Source organism: Terrapene carolina, unplaced genomic scaffold (genome assembly GCF_002925995.2).
Source record: "Terrapene carolina triunguis isolate 2854851 unplaced genomic scaffold, T_m_triunguis-2.0 Scaffold120, whole genome shotgun sequence".
NCBI lineage: Eukaryota > Metazoa > Chordata > Testudines > Emydidae > Terrapene > Terrapene triunguis.
This window is the reverse complement of record NW_020664471.1, coordinates 3,013,702-3,026,219: the sequence shown is the minus strand read 5'-3', so window position 1 is coordinate 3,026,219 and position 12,518 is coordinate 3,013,702. Positions and strand designations below refer to the sequence as shown.

Here is a 12,518-nt window from a genome sequence, read left to right as displayed (position 1 = left end):
CTCAGGGAGGGAAGGTCAGAAATACATATAAAATGCTATTGTAGCCTCTCCAGAATATGAGCAATAATAGTGTGTGGTGGGATTTGTTTTTGTTTTTTCTTGCTCCAACCATGGTGCCTGCAGTGGCCAGACCCTAAAAGACAGGGCTTTTATCAACAGCTGAGTGGCTGGCTAACTTGAGGCAGAAGAAATGGAAAACTCAGGATGAAATGTTCTCAGACCTCATTGCAGACTTCCTCCCAAAATGGGGAGATGGAGGGTTGTACTTCTGGTCAGAGAGAGAAAAAGAAATGGAGCTCTCCAGAGCGAGTGTTGGAGTGGCCAGGGATTTCTTTGTCTTGTGGGAATATAGAAAGACCGTGAGGTTCTTCACAAGGAGATGAGAGCCTGAAGCAGAGGCAGTCGATGCTCTATCTCAGAGGTGACCACAGGACCTACTTTATGCCTTTCCTCTTCTGGAAAGGGCAGTAAACAGAATCTAAAGGAATAGGCCAGTCATCCTGATTGCCTCAGGCTGGCCTCAGAGACCATGGTTCTTGGACTTAGTGAGGTTACAGCTGGAACCCTCTCTGAAACGACAGCCTCAGAAGGAATTTCAACCCAAGAACTGATCCACTGCCAAAATCTGCATTTGCTAAAATTAGCATTGTGAAAGCTGAAAGGGGAGAACTGAGGTATCTGGGATACTTGGAGAGAATTCTTGATACACTTTTGGTATCCTGAAAAGCATCTACCAACGAGATATATTGGATCAGTCGGACTAAATTCTGATACCGGTGCTACAAAAGGTGGATTAATAACAAGACAGCCACTGTAAAGGATGTCTTAAGAGTTTCTACAGGATGGGCTACCAAACAGCTTCAAACCCAACACATTAGGGAGACATGTTGTGAGAGTCATGATCAAAAATCTGCTTTCGTTCATTACAATTCAAGACCCCATCAAAAGATTCCTTAGCAACACTCGACAGGTTTTTGGAGCACGAATTTGGTGCTAGATGCCTTAACCAGATAACTGTTTGAGCCACTATATTGTTTCAGCCTTCTCTCTCGTGTGCGCACGCTCTCTCTCTCTCTTTCTGTCTCTCGATGTGGCTTTCTTTGTAGCTAGGAATGTATTGGAACTTGGACCATTGTCTATGCAGACTCATCTGTGTATTTTCTATTATGACAAAGGCCCACATTTTTAAAAGGTATTTAGGCATTACTGCTGTCAATGTTGCAATACCGAAGTCTCATTTTCATAAGGGATTTAGGCACTTAGGAGTCTAAATCCCAATGACAGTGGGATTTAGGCTCTTAGTGTGTCAAACCCTTTTGAAAATGAAATGTGTATATATTTAGTTTTATGTTCTGGGGTTCTCCACTGAGGGGACAGTCTCAGCTGCAGGCTCTCTGTCAATCTTTGCTCTGCCTCTAACCACCTTGTAGCGGGGGCATGCCCTGTAGTGTACAGATTGTCTGTCTAACATTTAGAGTGTTAGAAGGAAAATTCACAGGTGAGAAGGAAATTTTCCTTTTGGGATTTTTTTAGTTGTAATTCTTAAGACCGGGACAATAAAAATATTCAGTGCCTGACGAAACTTATATTAAGGCTGTATTTTTCTATTGTTCTTGTTTAAAAATAAGTATTCGTTCATTTTTAAAATATCTTAGTATGCTTGGTGCTTACTGGAATTTCAAGATGCATGTAATCTGTATTTGTTTTAAAGAGCTTGTTTTTCACTAACTTTTTATTCAAGAGCGTTGTATTGATTTTTTTCATGCAAATATTCAATTAATAATTTGAATGGATTTTCAAAAAGATGCATTATCTGAGCCCCTGCTGCTTATATCAATTCTAAAGCACGCTGCAGAGAGCAAATCCTGGAACTTGTAAGGAATACAGGATTTGGTCTTGGGAGAACAATGGAGGTTCTTAGAAGTGGTACTAATGTATAGCGGTTGGACAGTAGAAAAGAAATGAAGTACTTATCCATCTCTGTAACCTTTACCGTTAAATTGTATCCATTCAGAGGCAATACCAGCATTTATTGGGATATCGGCTGCCGTTGCTTTTGCATGGCTCTGATTTTCTAGTAAAGGCTGCAGAGTAGTTCTCATAGATTTGTACTGCTGCTATCCTGAAGGTTGGCATGTAATATTCCCTCCCCCTTTACCCCCCTTCCAGGGACATAAGGAACTGTAGAGGTTCCAGTGTGACTACACCATGTTGGTGTTCCAGGGAAATCTGCAATTGCTCAGCCTCTGCAGCAGAAAGTGTAGCACTGCCTGCCCTCTCATTTCTGTTGCAGCTGATTTTATTTACTGTTTAGTTTTGTTAGTCTTACTCAGAGCAACTGCACTCCCCATGTTGCCTCTGCGAAGGAAAGGGCTTCTTAGAAATGGCACTGTTTGCTGTGTACATAAAACGTGGCGGAGCTAATTAAGAAAAAGTGTGGGTGATAGCTATTCATTCTCCCCTATTTCCAGCCAGGCATCTTAGAAGTATGCTTCAAAAAACCACAGACCAAGCGTGAATGAAGAATATATAAGGAGAAAAGCCACAATGTTTCTTTTCTTTCCAGGAGCAGGTAATAAATTAGACAGCAGGTCTGCGAACTGGGCTCTCGTTGATTATTTAAATAGCATTCTCTTTTCTGTGCATCTCATCAGCTGGCGCACAAGTCTGATGTGGGAATTGATGTTGTAGGGCAGGGGTTCTCAAACTGGGGGTCGGGACCCCTCAAGGGGTCACAAAGTTATTACATGGGGGGTCGCGAGCTGTCAGCCTCCACCCCAAACCCTGCTTTACATCCAGCACTTATAATGGTGTTAAATATATAAAAACTGTTTTTAATTTATAAGGGGGGGGTGTCGTACTCAGAGGCTTGCTATGTGAAAGGGGTCACCAGTACAAAGGTTTGAGAACCACTGTTGTAGGGGGTATGGATTTGGGTTCCATGGATTCAGGGGATGCTAAGTGTCCATCTGCTCACTCTTCCCCACCTCATAAAAAGCAAACAAATCTAAGTACTTAATCTCAGAAGACAACATATTCTGAAGAGAGAGGTCAGATTGCTTTCATGTCCTCATCAAACGCAGTCTGAATTTGATTTGGAAGACAGTTTACAGGGATGAGATTAGTTATATGATTGATACATAGCAATGCATTTATTTATTGTAAGGTCCTGAGCAAGTTAAGATGACCTCTAGGGTTCCTTTTAAAAAATTTCTAAGACAGGATAAAAATGCTTTTCTTACACTAGAACTTCTGCAACACTTTGATTATGGTGAAGTGTAGTCCTGAGAAGTATAGCTCTCTTAATAGGCTCACTCTGAAACTTTACAATAGCCAACTAAAACAAGTCCAGAAAAATGTTCTTATAAAAATAGCCTATTCTATTCTCTAGAGATATAGTAGAAAAGAAAGAGTTAGGAAAAATGAGATGAAGGAAATTGTTGGTACTTGCAAAATGGTTGCTTCCAAAGCACGAGATCAGAATCTTTCACAGATTGTGAAATCTGGCCCAGTTCTAAGCACCCGAGAACACTGACTGGGGATCCCCTCAACTAAGACAGTGCTTAAATGAGGTATGTTGTCTGATTCTTGTGGAAGATGTGAGAGCTTCTCTTTTAATGTTTGCAAAAGGCCTACAGGAACTGTTTAAAGCAACAATTTTTAGAGGCCTGTTTAGATGCAGACGTGGGAGTTGGCAGATTTTAACAAAATTCTAATGCCTCAAGAGAAGAGAGAGAAAAAGATAAATGGAATATGAAGATATTACAGCAACCAGCCAAACAGCTCAGGCAAACCAGACTTTAGAATGTCTATTGCCACAGCTCTGCAACCAAAACTTTGATGAGGTCCAGTTGGCTCAGATCCATTTGATTGTAGGACGATTATACATTTCTTTTAGAACAGGGTCGCTGTGACCTCAGACAAGTGGACACTCAAAATTACAGAGAATATATTTACATTCTGCATTTTAGATGAACCAGTTTCTTACTTTCATGCAAAGTTGTGCCAGAAGAGCCAGATAACCCAGCAATGTGAAAATGCTGAGAAAATATTTTAGATATTAGATCAATATCCCCTACTTCTCTTGTGAATGTGTGTATACGCAGGACCTTGTTTCTGAATTAATTTAATTACCAAAAAATTTCATCCTGTGTTGGACTGCTTGTCTCTATCGCCCTGCTTTTCCATCCTGCCATTCATTAAATCCTCCCAGGATATCAGATAAAACTTCCCACCAGTTTACAGTTGGGGAAAGGGAGTAAAGTTCCAAGCAATTAGTCTTTTCAAGGCTCTTTCTTGATGGCTTGTTTTATTGTCCGCAAATCAGTTGCACACACACACACAAAAAAGCAATTTAAAACACCAAAAATGTCTCTAAGCTATACCAGCATTAAGGGTCTAAAAGAAGAGAGGAAACCCTTTGATCCAGCTTTTCTTCCTTTTATACTCCACCCTCAGCTGTCACATGACAGGCAGGGACTTGTTAACCTTCTACAGACTGCATCACCTGTATCTTGTCACATAATCTCAATGGCAACCTTAATTGTGGCATTTTCTAACTTTTGAGTACTTGACTTTGAAACCTTAATATTTTATCATTGTGTGTAATATATATATATATTGCTGTCTTCTTTTTCCTCTCATTTATAAAGATGTTTAGTTCTACTCTTTCAGTCAAATGTTCTTTAATCATGACCCAGCAATTTAGATAATCAGATGCTCTATGTAGCCTTTTATTGTAATAGAAATAATGGCAAAAATACCAGCAAAAAACCTCCAAATCTCAGTGAGTCAAACCTGCCATCAGTGAAGGTGATCAGAATTGTGGGAAGACTGCCAAATGTATTTGTATGCATTCCTGGTCATTAGATGCCATTTTAAAAAAGGACATTGCACTTCAGTATTTACCTTTTATCTTTTGCCATTGGCATTTGTGATATTCTCTATATACATAGAATTGGAAATATTGTAGCAAACTTAGATGCTGCGTGCAGATGGTAGATGTCCAGTTTTTAATGGAAGCCTGTGTACATTTATTCCACATGAGCAGAGAAAATTTGTACCAACATTTTCTTATTCTTTGCTGATCCTTAGAGTTCTGCAGACTACTGTTGCTTTGGCATAAAATTGTATGTTACATAACTGCAGACGTGGATTTATGATTGAGGAAGCTGGAGCACTGTCATACTCGGAAAAATGAAATAGTAAATGAAAAATTAAGTTTTTTCCCAAAGTCATGAGTCTTTCACGGGTGTTAAATAGCACGCAATTCATGATGGTCAACCAGGAAGTTGAAATGTCTCCCACCTCTTCTCTGGTGGAACGTGTCTTAAAGCATTTTGCCTCTGGGTGATCTGCCCTTAACTTCAAGGTTTTAAGAACATAATTTCCAATCTATATACTTATCTCCTTACATATTATCCGCACATGCATTTCGCAAAGATGACAACCACTGTGAGACAGGTTTCAGTAGAACACTTACATAACGCTCTTTGGTAAACTAAAATGTAAATACCAGATCCAGGGGATCCCTGTAACCCTTACCCTGTGCCGTCTGCCAGTTGGCATCAAGAGGTCTTTGGGTCACAGTGATTTATAAACTCTCTAATTATGCTAATTCATTTTGGCTTTCTATGAATGGCTAGGCTTCTTGCTCTTTGCATCCTTAATGAAGGGCTTTATTTTGGAAAATTTGACTTGTTTCTTTTACATTTATATTCATGTCAGCTGCATCTAAAAGCTTTTTATGTATCCCAGTAATATAAGTACAATATACAAGGCCCCCATCCTTACTACATCTGATTCTTTTTGAAGACCAACATCTATCTATTGCACTGCCCACTGCAAACCAAGATGACATGTACACTCACTAAAAATAAAAAAGGGGGGGTTGGGGTGGGAGTTATGGTCCAAATCTTCAAAAGTGTTAGTGATCTTTGTGTACCTCAATTTTTGGGTACCCAATTTTCAGAAAGTTCTGAGTAAGCATCCTCTGAAAATCAGTCACTTTAAAGTGGTTTCAGGTGAATCATCCGGAATTACTAGTCACTTTTGAAAACATAATCGTATATGCTGTTTCCCATTTCCTCCTAACCTCTTCTGTATTTCACCTGTCTGTCCCTATAATGTGAGTTCCTCAGGATAGGGACCTTTTGTTCTTGTTTGTCTTGAAAAATCCTAGCATATTGCAAGTACAATCATAAGCAATACATAATAAGTATAGAAAATGATTAATTTTAAAAGTATAATGTAATGTGACTCTTTAACAGCATATGTAGTTGTAGAAGCTAAGAAAAAGACAATCCATACTCAAGCTTCAGGCATAATCAGATCACCTGCAGGGGTCAAGAAGGAACATGAGCATTGCCCAGTTGGCTAAGTGCATTAGGGATATTTTGCCTGGCACTAAAACAAGTGTTGGGTCACTGCTAGAGGCAGGATACTAACTGGTGGCATCTGAAAGGGAGAAGACATGCAAAACTGTGCCCAGCCCCAGTTACAGCAGTGAATAGAGCTCATACTATACCTGACAAAAAGGGTAGGCAAAGTCTAGCCTGCCTTCCCGGAGAAGTCTCCACTGCAGTGGCTTGATCTAGTTTGGCAAATCGTCTCTTCTAAAAATTAGGATTTCAATAATAGGAGTAAATAAAAGATAAGCCTTAGGGAAAACCTGATGAATTCCCCTACAATGTACATATCTTACACGAGGCAAATTTACGGCACAATCCCTGGCATAAAGCTCAGTAGAGAGGGCTACAAAACTGTTTACGTAAACATTCTCTACACCCAGATCACTAGAGGTCATTCCCCATCCCCCCAAAAAAGAGTTCAAATACTACTACTTCCATTGACCAGATGGGCAGCAGCATAATGGAGAATATTAAAAACCATCTTGTTTGTATCAACGGTGAACCAATCTTTTATTAAATCCTGTCTGGTTCTTCAACAGTTGGGAAACGTGCCACTCAAGCCCCTTCTCTAAGGCTGTAGTAACAATCTTTTGCATCCACATTTTGAAGCAATCCTGTAATTTTATCTTCACCTTGTATATGACTAATACAATAAAGATTTCACTTGCAGTGCTTAGAATTGTTTGATGCATCCGAAAGTAAAGAAGCAATTTAACAACAAAGATGACAAATGAGAGAGTCACAGAAATGCCCCCAATTTCTTTTGGAATGAAGAAACTATCTCTTTTTTCACTAAATTGAGTTAATAATCTTGACTAGAAATTAACCTCTTCCGTTTGGATTACAAGAACATTGGTAATTCTATGAAAAGCTTAAATTAACTGGCCAGTTTGAGAACATTTTGTTTATTATCCATCAAAAGAAGAGGAAATTCTCCCCATATTTTTTTTTTTTTTTTTTAGCAGCTTTCCAGAGATGATGATCGGTTATTTTTCAAAAATAGATTTAAATGGAGAAAATGTTAGATTCTTTTCCCCCACCCAATCCAATAATTTCTAAACTTAGTTAGGATATTCTAGTTCCTCTTAAAGAGTAAAAACAGGAACTGCTTATGATGTCAGCAGCCACATGAGACTACAACAACCTTTCATACTTCACTGGAACAAGGAGCTTTGCTGTAAAAGAACACACACTATTTTTTCAGGGTTTGTGAAACTACTGAACACTTACATCATTAATTTTTAAAAATGTATTTTAAAAAATGAGTAGATTTCATGATATCCAGACTTGAAAATCGGATTATCCCACTTAGCATTTTGCTTCCCCTCCAGCCTCTCTTCAGCTGTGGAATTATTATAGCTGCCAATGTTCCCATGATCCTCCAGAATTAGGGCTTAATGCTCTATATCTTTTTTATGTTGAGATACGAACCTTTGAGATGGTGTGCAGCTCTGGGCCTGGTTCTAACAGCCATCCTGAACTATCAAGGACAGAAAAAAAAATGTTTCCAATCTTAATGGTCATGAGATATACGGTATTGAAATGGTCACTGTTCCCTTGGACCAACAGAGGTATTTTGGCACCGTCCAAGACTTAAAAGAGCAGCTCCCAGACCTTGGACCAAATTTTCACTACCTGTTCCTGACAGCAAATCTTCCAGTTGCATTACCATGTTCCTACATGTCCTCAAGGTTGACAAACGAATTTCTATTTAGGAAAAATAAAACGTCTTTGGCTCCCTTCCTCACACCTGTGTCCTGTTCGCTCCCTGTCTCACGGCTGACCCAGATAGCATCTTTTCATGGTGTTACATGATCTCCATTCTGTTTATGCACTACATTTACTTCTGATGTGTTTGTTGTATATGCAAAAAAGAAGCTGGGAGTGGGGAACTAGCTATAAGAAGCATTGCGGGAGTGGACCCGGCGTCAGAGTAGCATAGAGAAATGTAATATAGCCTTGAATAAGGAAATCCTCTTACTCTTTCACTGATGCAAAGTATGAAGCAAATTTAAAATGCCTTTAGTATATGGAAAAGAATGAGGGAGAGCATCAAAAGAACAGTATCCCATGAGTTTCAGTTTAACCATTATTGAATACTAGTAGCTGAAAGCCCATGCTGTTGCACAGATGTGGCAGTTGGTCCAAGTAATCCACCATCTGTGTAGTCTCTCTCATACAACCCATGAAATTTGTTGCATGCAAATTACTTGTAGAATAAAGGTGGTGATTGGTTGAGTTACCTCTGCTATCACAATGGTTTAGGACTCTTGGCATGGAATAAATATATGCTATACTACAGCTGTACTCTGAACGGGTGTAATTTGTAAAGTCAAAATAACTGAGAACAAACTGGATAGTAGATTGTGAACCCAGTGATAATTCAGCCTGGTGATATTTTAACAAAAAGCTTTCAACCTAGCTTGTAGCTGTTTCCATCACTTCACATTGACTCCAGGCATTCTAGGCTTCAGAGTGACAATTCTGGAATCTTATTATATAGGTACGAAACTTCATATTCTAATATCAGAAACAAGTACACTATGTCCCCTTCTGTCAGATTGAAGGGTAGTGAAGCATGATCAAGACACATTAATGAGCTGTTTCCAGTTTAGGGGAGGAGCAAGGAAGCACCTATATACACACAAATTTGATTTAAGTTTAATAAAAATATTGTTTGGATTGCTGAGAGAAGTCTTACATTATTTATTTATTCTTTGTTAAATTATGACAGCATGTTTATTGCTGTACAAGGCAAAATACAGAAGGTCCTGCTGCCAAGGAATTTACAATCTTTAAAACTCTATTGCTTGTCAGTGAAATTAATTAAAAATGCCAGATTAATCCTACAGATCCTGTCCAGCATGGAGGCCTTTTTGCACCTGTCTTCCAAAGTATGGAAATATATATTGTGTTTCAGTCCTCTCTTTCATGCTAACTCTTAATTATGAGAAATCACACCTATAAAAGTGTGTAGACATTTGATTAATATGACTGCTGAAAAACCTGAAATACAATGGATAATACGTACGATCTGATTACATTTTGATTCATAGCCATGCAGAGCATTGGGCAGTTTAAGTCCTTACTTTACTTTAGTAACTCTATGGCTTAATGGGTCTGCTTGCCTCAGCTTTCTCTGTCCTGCAATCTTATGTTAATTCTCCACTAGCTTTGTAGAAATCGAAACCCGACTGGCATACTGTTCCCCAGCCTCCCCACTCAGTTTTTAACACTGAATTATTTTTGAATTAATATTTTGCTCTGGAATTTAAATGGGAACCAAACAGGCAGCTGTATAGGTCTATAAATGTGACCCATCTATTATTTATACATCTAGAAAAATGCAGCAAGTGTGTTTTTAAGAGCCTGTTTTTTGTATATAAAGCTGGGAAGGATACAGGACCATCTCCCTAAAGAACTGCCAACTGCCCCACTTCCCACATCGTGATTAAAATATTTGGATACAATAATTGTCTGATAATATAATTTAGAGAGAATAGAAAAGCAAGGTCTCCTTTTTTGAGAGCCCACAATTTTGAAATATTCTCCCATTTAATGTACACCAGAATTAATTTGTGGCATCCTTCCCGAGAAGACTGAAGATTTATTTTCTTTTTCATTTGTGTGAATGGGGGAAGGGAGTTGGAATATGTGATGGTTATTTTGGTGTGCTTGGGATAGAACTGTTTGTGTTTATAACAGTGGTTCTCAAACTATGGTCTGTGGACTACCACTATTATATGGAACTTTTCCTGTGGTCTTCAGAATGGAATATTTATACAATCAAGCAGTGCAGGGACTGGTAGGTTGGGAAGAGAGTTGAGGTGAAAACCTGTCCCTATTTAAATCTATTGAATTCCCATCCAAAGGGGCCAAGATTTCACCCACAGTCTTTAAGAGGATATTTCTCTTGCCAAGTAACTTGCAGAAATAGTGGTGATGGCAGTGTTACTCTTTAATTATTTATCTCTGTATATTTAATGCTCTCATTGTTAGGCTATCTCTGTAGTACCAAAATGTCTGATAGGTGACTGTAGAAATGTATTTTGCAGAATATAGAAGCTGAAGTTGTAGCATACAGTGATTCTAGGATTTCTTTGAGCATTGGCTCATTTTTTGCCATTTTGGTAGCTATTGATTGTTGTCCTATTGTTAAGACACGCCAGGGCTTTCAGGCATGAGCTCTTAAATAAAAAGTAGTTATATTATTTTTATTTCTTTCATAGGTGGGGAAGTAAACTCTGTTATTACACTTTCAAAGGTTTCTCAGTTAATTTATCAGAGATCAGGTTCCTCAGTGCTTCTAGAGTCTAATTAATGGCTTGTAATAGGGAAAAATGCTGCTCTCTATTTAGTGCTCAGTGCTGTGAGGTGCTGCATACCTTCCCCTCCTGTTGAATCCAGTGTAAGGTGAGGGTGCTCACACCATGCAGGATCAAGCCCGTAAGTCATTAGTTCTAGAAGCCTCAAGATATTTTCAGAAATGCTGCTCTTGCAGGGACGTGTGTGGATATTAATATAGATGTGGAGGAATAGTTTAGCTTCTTAAGCAAATGAGAGCTCATTTTACAACTTATTTCTATAGTTACTGAATTCTCTAGTTGCTCTGTGACTCAGTAGTTGGCATAATAATATAATATTTCATAATAACTTTTTTAGGTTGGTACACAAGAATCAGTGTCTGCGTGACAGTGATGGCGACATTGTAGACTATACACAAGAGGACCACATGCCCCACCTCCCAAGCTGGAGGTAAGTTGTAAGGTCTGCTGCAGAGAGAGTGTGTTTGCGAACGTATATGAGACATTCAGGCTTACTTCTTAAATACAAACCTTTTTATGTTTTTGACAATGTTTTCTGATACCCCTGCACGTTATGGGCCAACTCCTCACTTCCTGCTTACAGCCATAATAAATGGGGTCTGATGGATGTTCCAGGGAGATGGAATTCCCTCTTGACCATAGAGCTAGTTGCAGTGATGCTGCAGTAGATAGTAATGTCTGCTGCCCTGGCACTCCCCTCTCAAATGTGGGTTTTGGCCAGTAAATTCATTTTTGTAAATAAATTATGTTGATATTCTCTGCCGCCTTGAGAAGAATTATACATGCTGTAATACTCTCTCGTATTCTTGAAATTGTAATAGTCTGTTAGTACTTAATTATCTGTGGAGGACACTTGGGCTACACTCATTAGTTGTGTCAGTAATATGACTCATAACCAGTGACTAAAAAAGAATATTTGTCACCTCAAAAAAATGAACAGGCATGAGAATTCTAACAGAATGCAACACAAACCAGCGCTATTAATAAACAGAGAGAGCTGCCTAACCCATTTTTATGCTATATATACAGCAAAAATACCATGTAGTCTCTTGTACTTTCTGTATGTTATGGAAGCACCTGCTCACTGTTCCATAGTTAGGTGTTAGTGAGATATACATTCCTGTTTTTCTCTAACAGTAGATGGCTTATCGGTGTGAAGAATACACCATGTTTATGCCCTTTGAATATTCTATGTAGGTTTTGTTTCGTTTCTCTTCATAATTTTTAATAGGAAGTCTTTGAAGCTTTGCTGTGGCTGAAATCTCTCCTGGGCAGGCTGACCTTTAGTGGTTGAGTGGTATCTTCCCCCCCACCCCACCCCCCCAAAAAAAAGTCCATCTACAAAAATTTGGTAGGGAGGTGTATTCTGAGATTATCTGGTCCAATGGATCGGGTTTTTTGGAGGTAATACTGTTATCCTACCATGGAGAAGGTTCTATGGACTGCACCTGGCATAAGAGTTTGTGCAGCATTGTATAAACGTGTGTTGTTTATGTGCAACTGGTGATGGTTAAAATGTTCCTCATCAGCACCTGCACTTCTGCCCCCTTATGTCAGCCTCTCCTCCTCCCCCCGAGAATTAAAACTTAAGACATTAATACACAATCTTTGGTGGGGAGCAGTTAGGTTAGGGAGAAGGATGGGTTGAGAGGGCAGAGATAAGCTTGCAGCATAATGATAATGTATGTAGTAGATGCCTGTGTGTAGTAGTAGCTCTAACTGCTTCGCAACAAGTTTGTGTGTGTGTGTGTGTGTGTGTGTGTGTGTGTGTGTGTGTGTGTGT

General features: G+C 39.0%; 1 long non-coding RNA gene across 1 annotated transcript in view; it reads left to right on the top strand.

Annotated features, from left to right (window-relative positions):
- LOC115271220 overlaps positions 1-11,152 on the top strand; it is a 107,861-nt gene extending 96,709 nt beyond the window's left edge. Inside the window, exon 3 of the long non-coding RNA XR_003899826.1 lies at positions 11,073-11,152. This is a non-coding gene — a long non-coding RNA (uncharacterized LOC115271220). The remainder of the gene's footprint in view (positions 1-11,072) is intronic.
- The last annotated feature ends 1,366 nt before the right edge of the window (positions 11,153-12,518 follow it).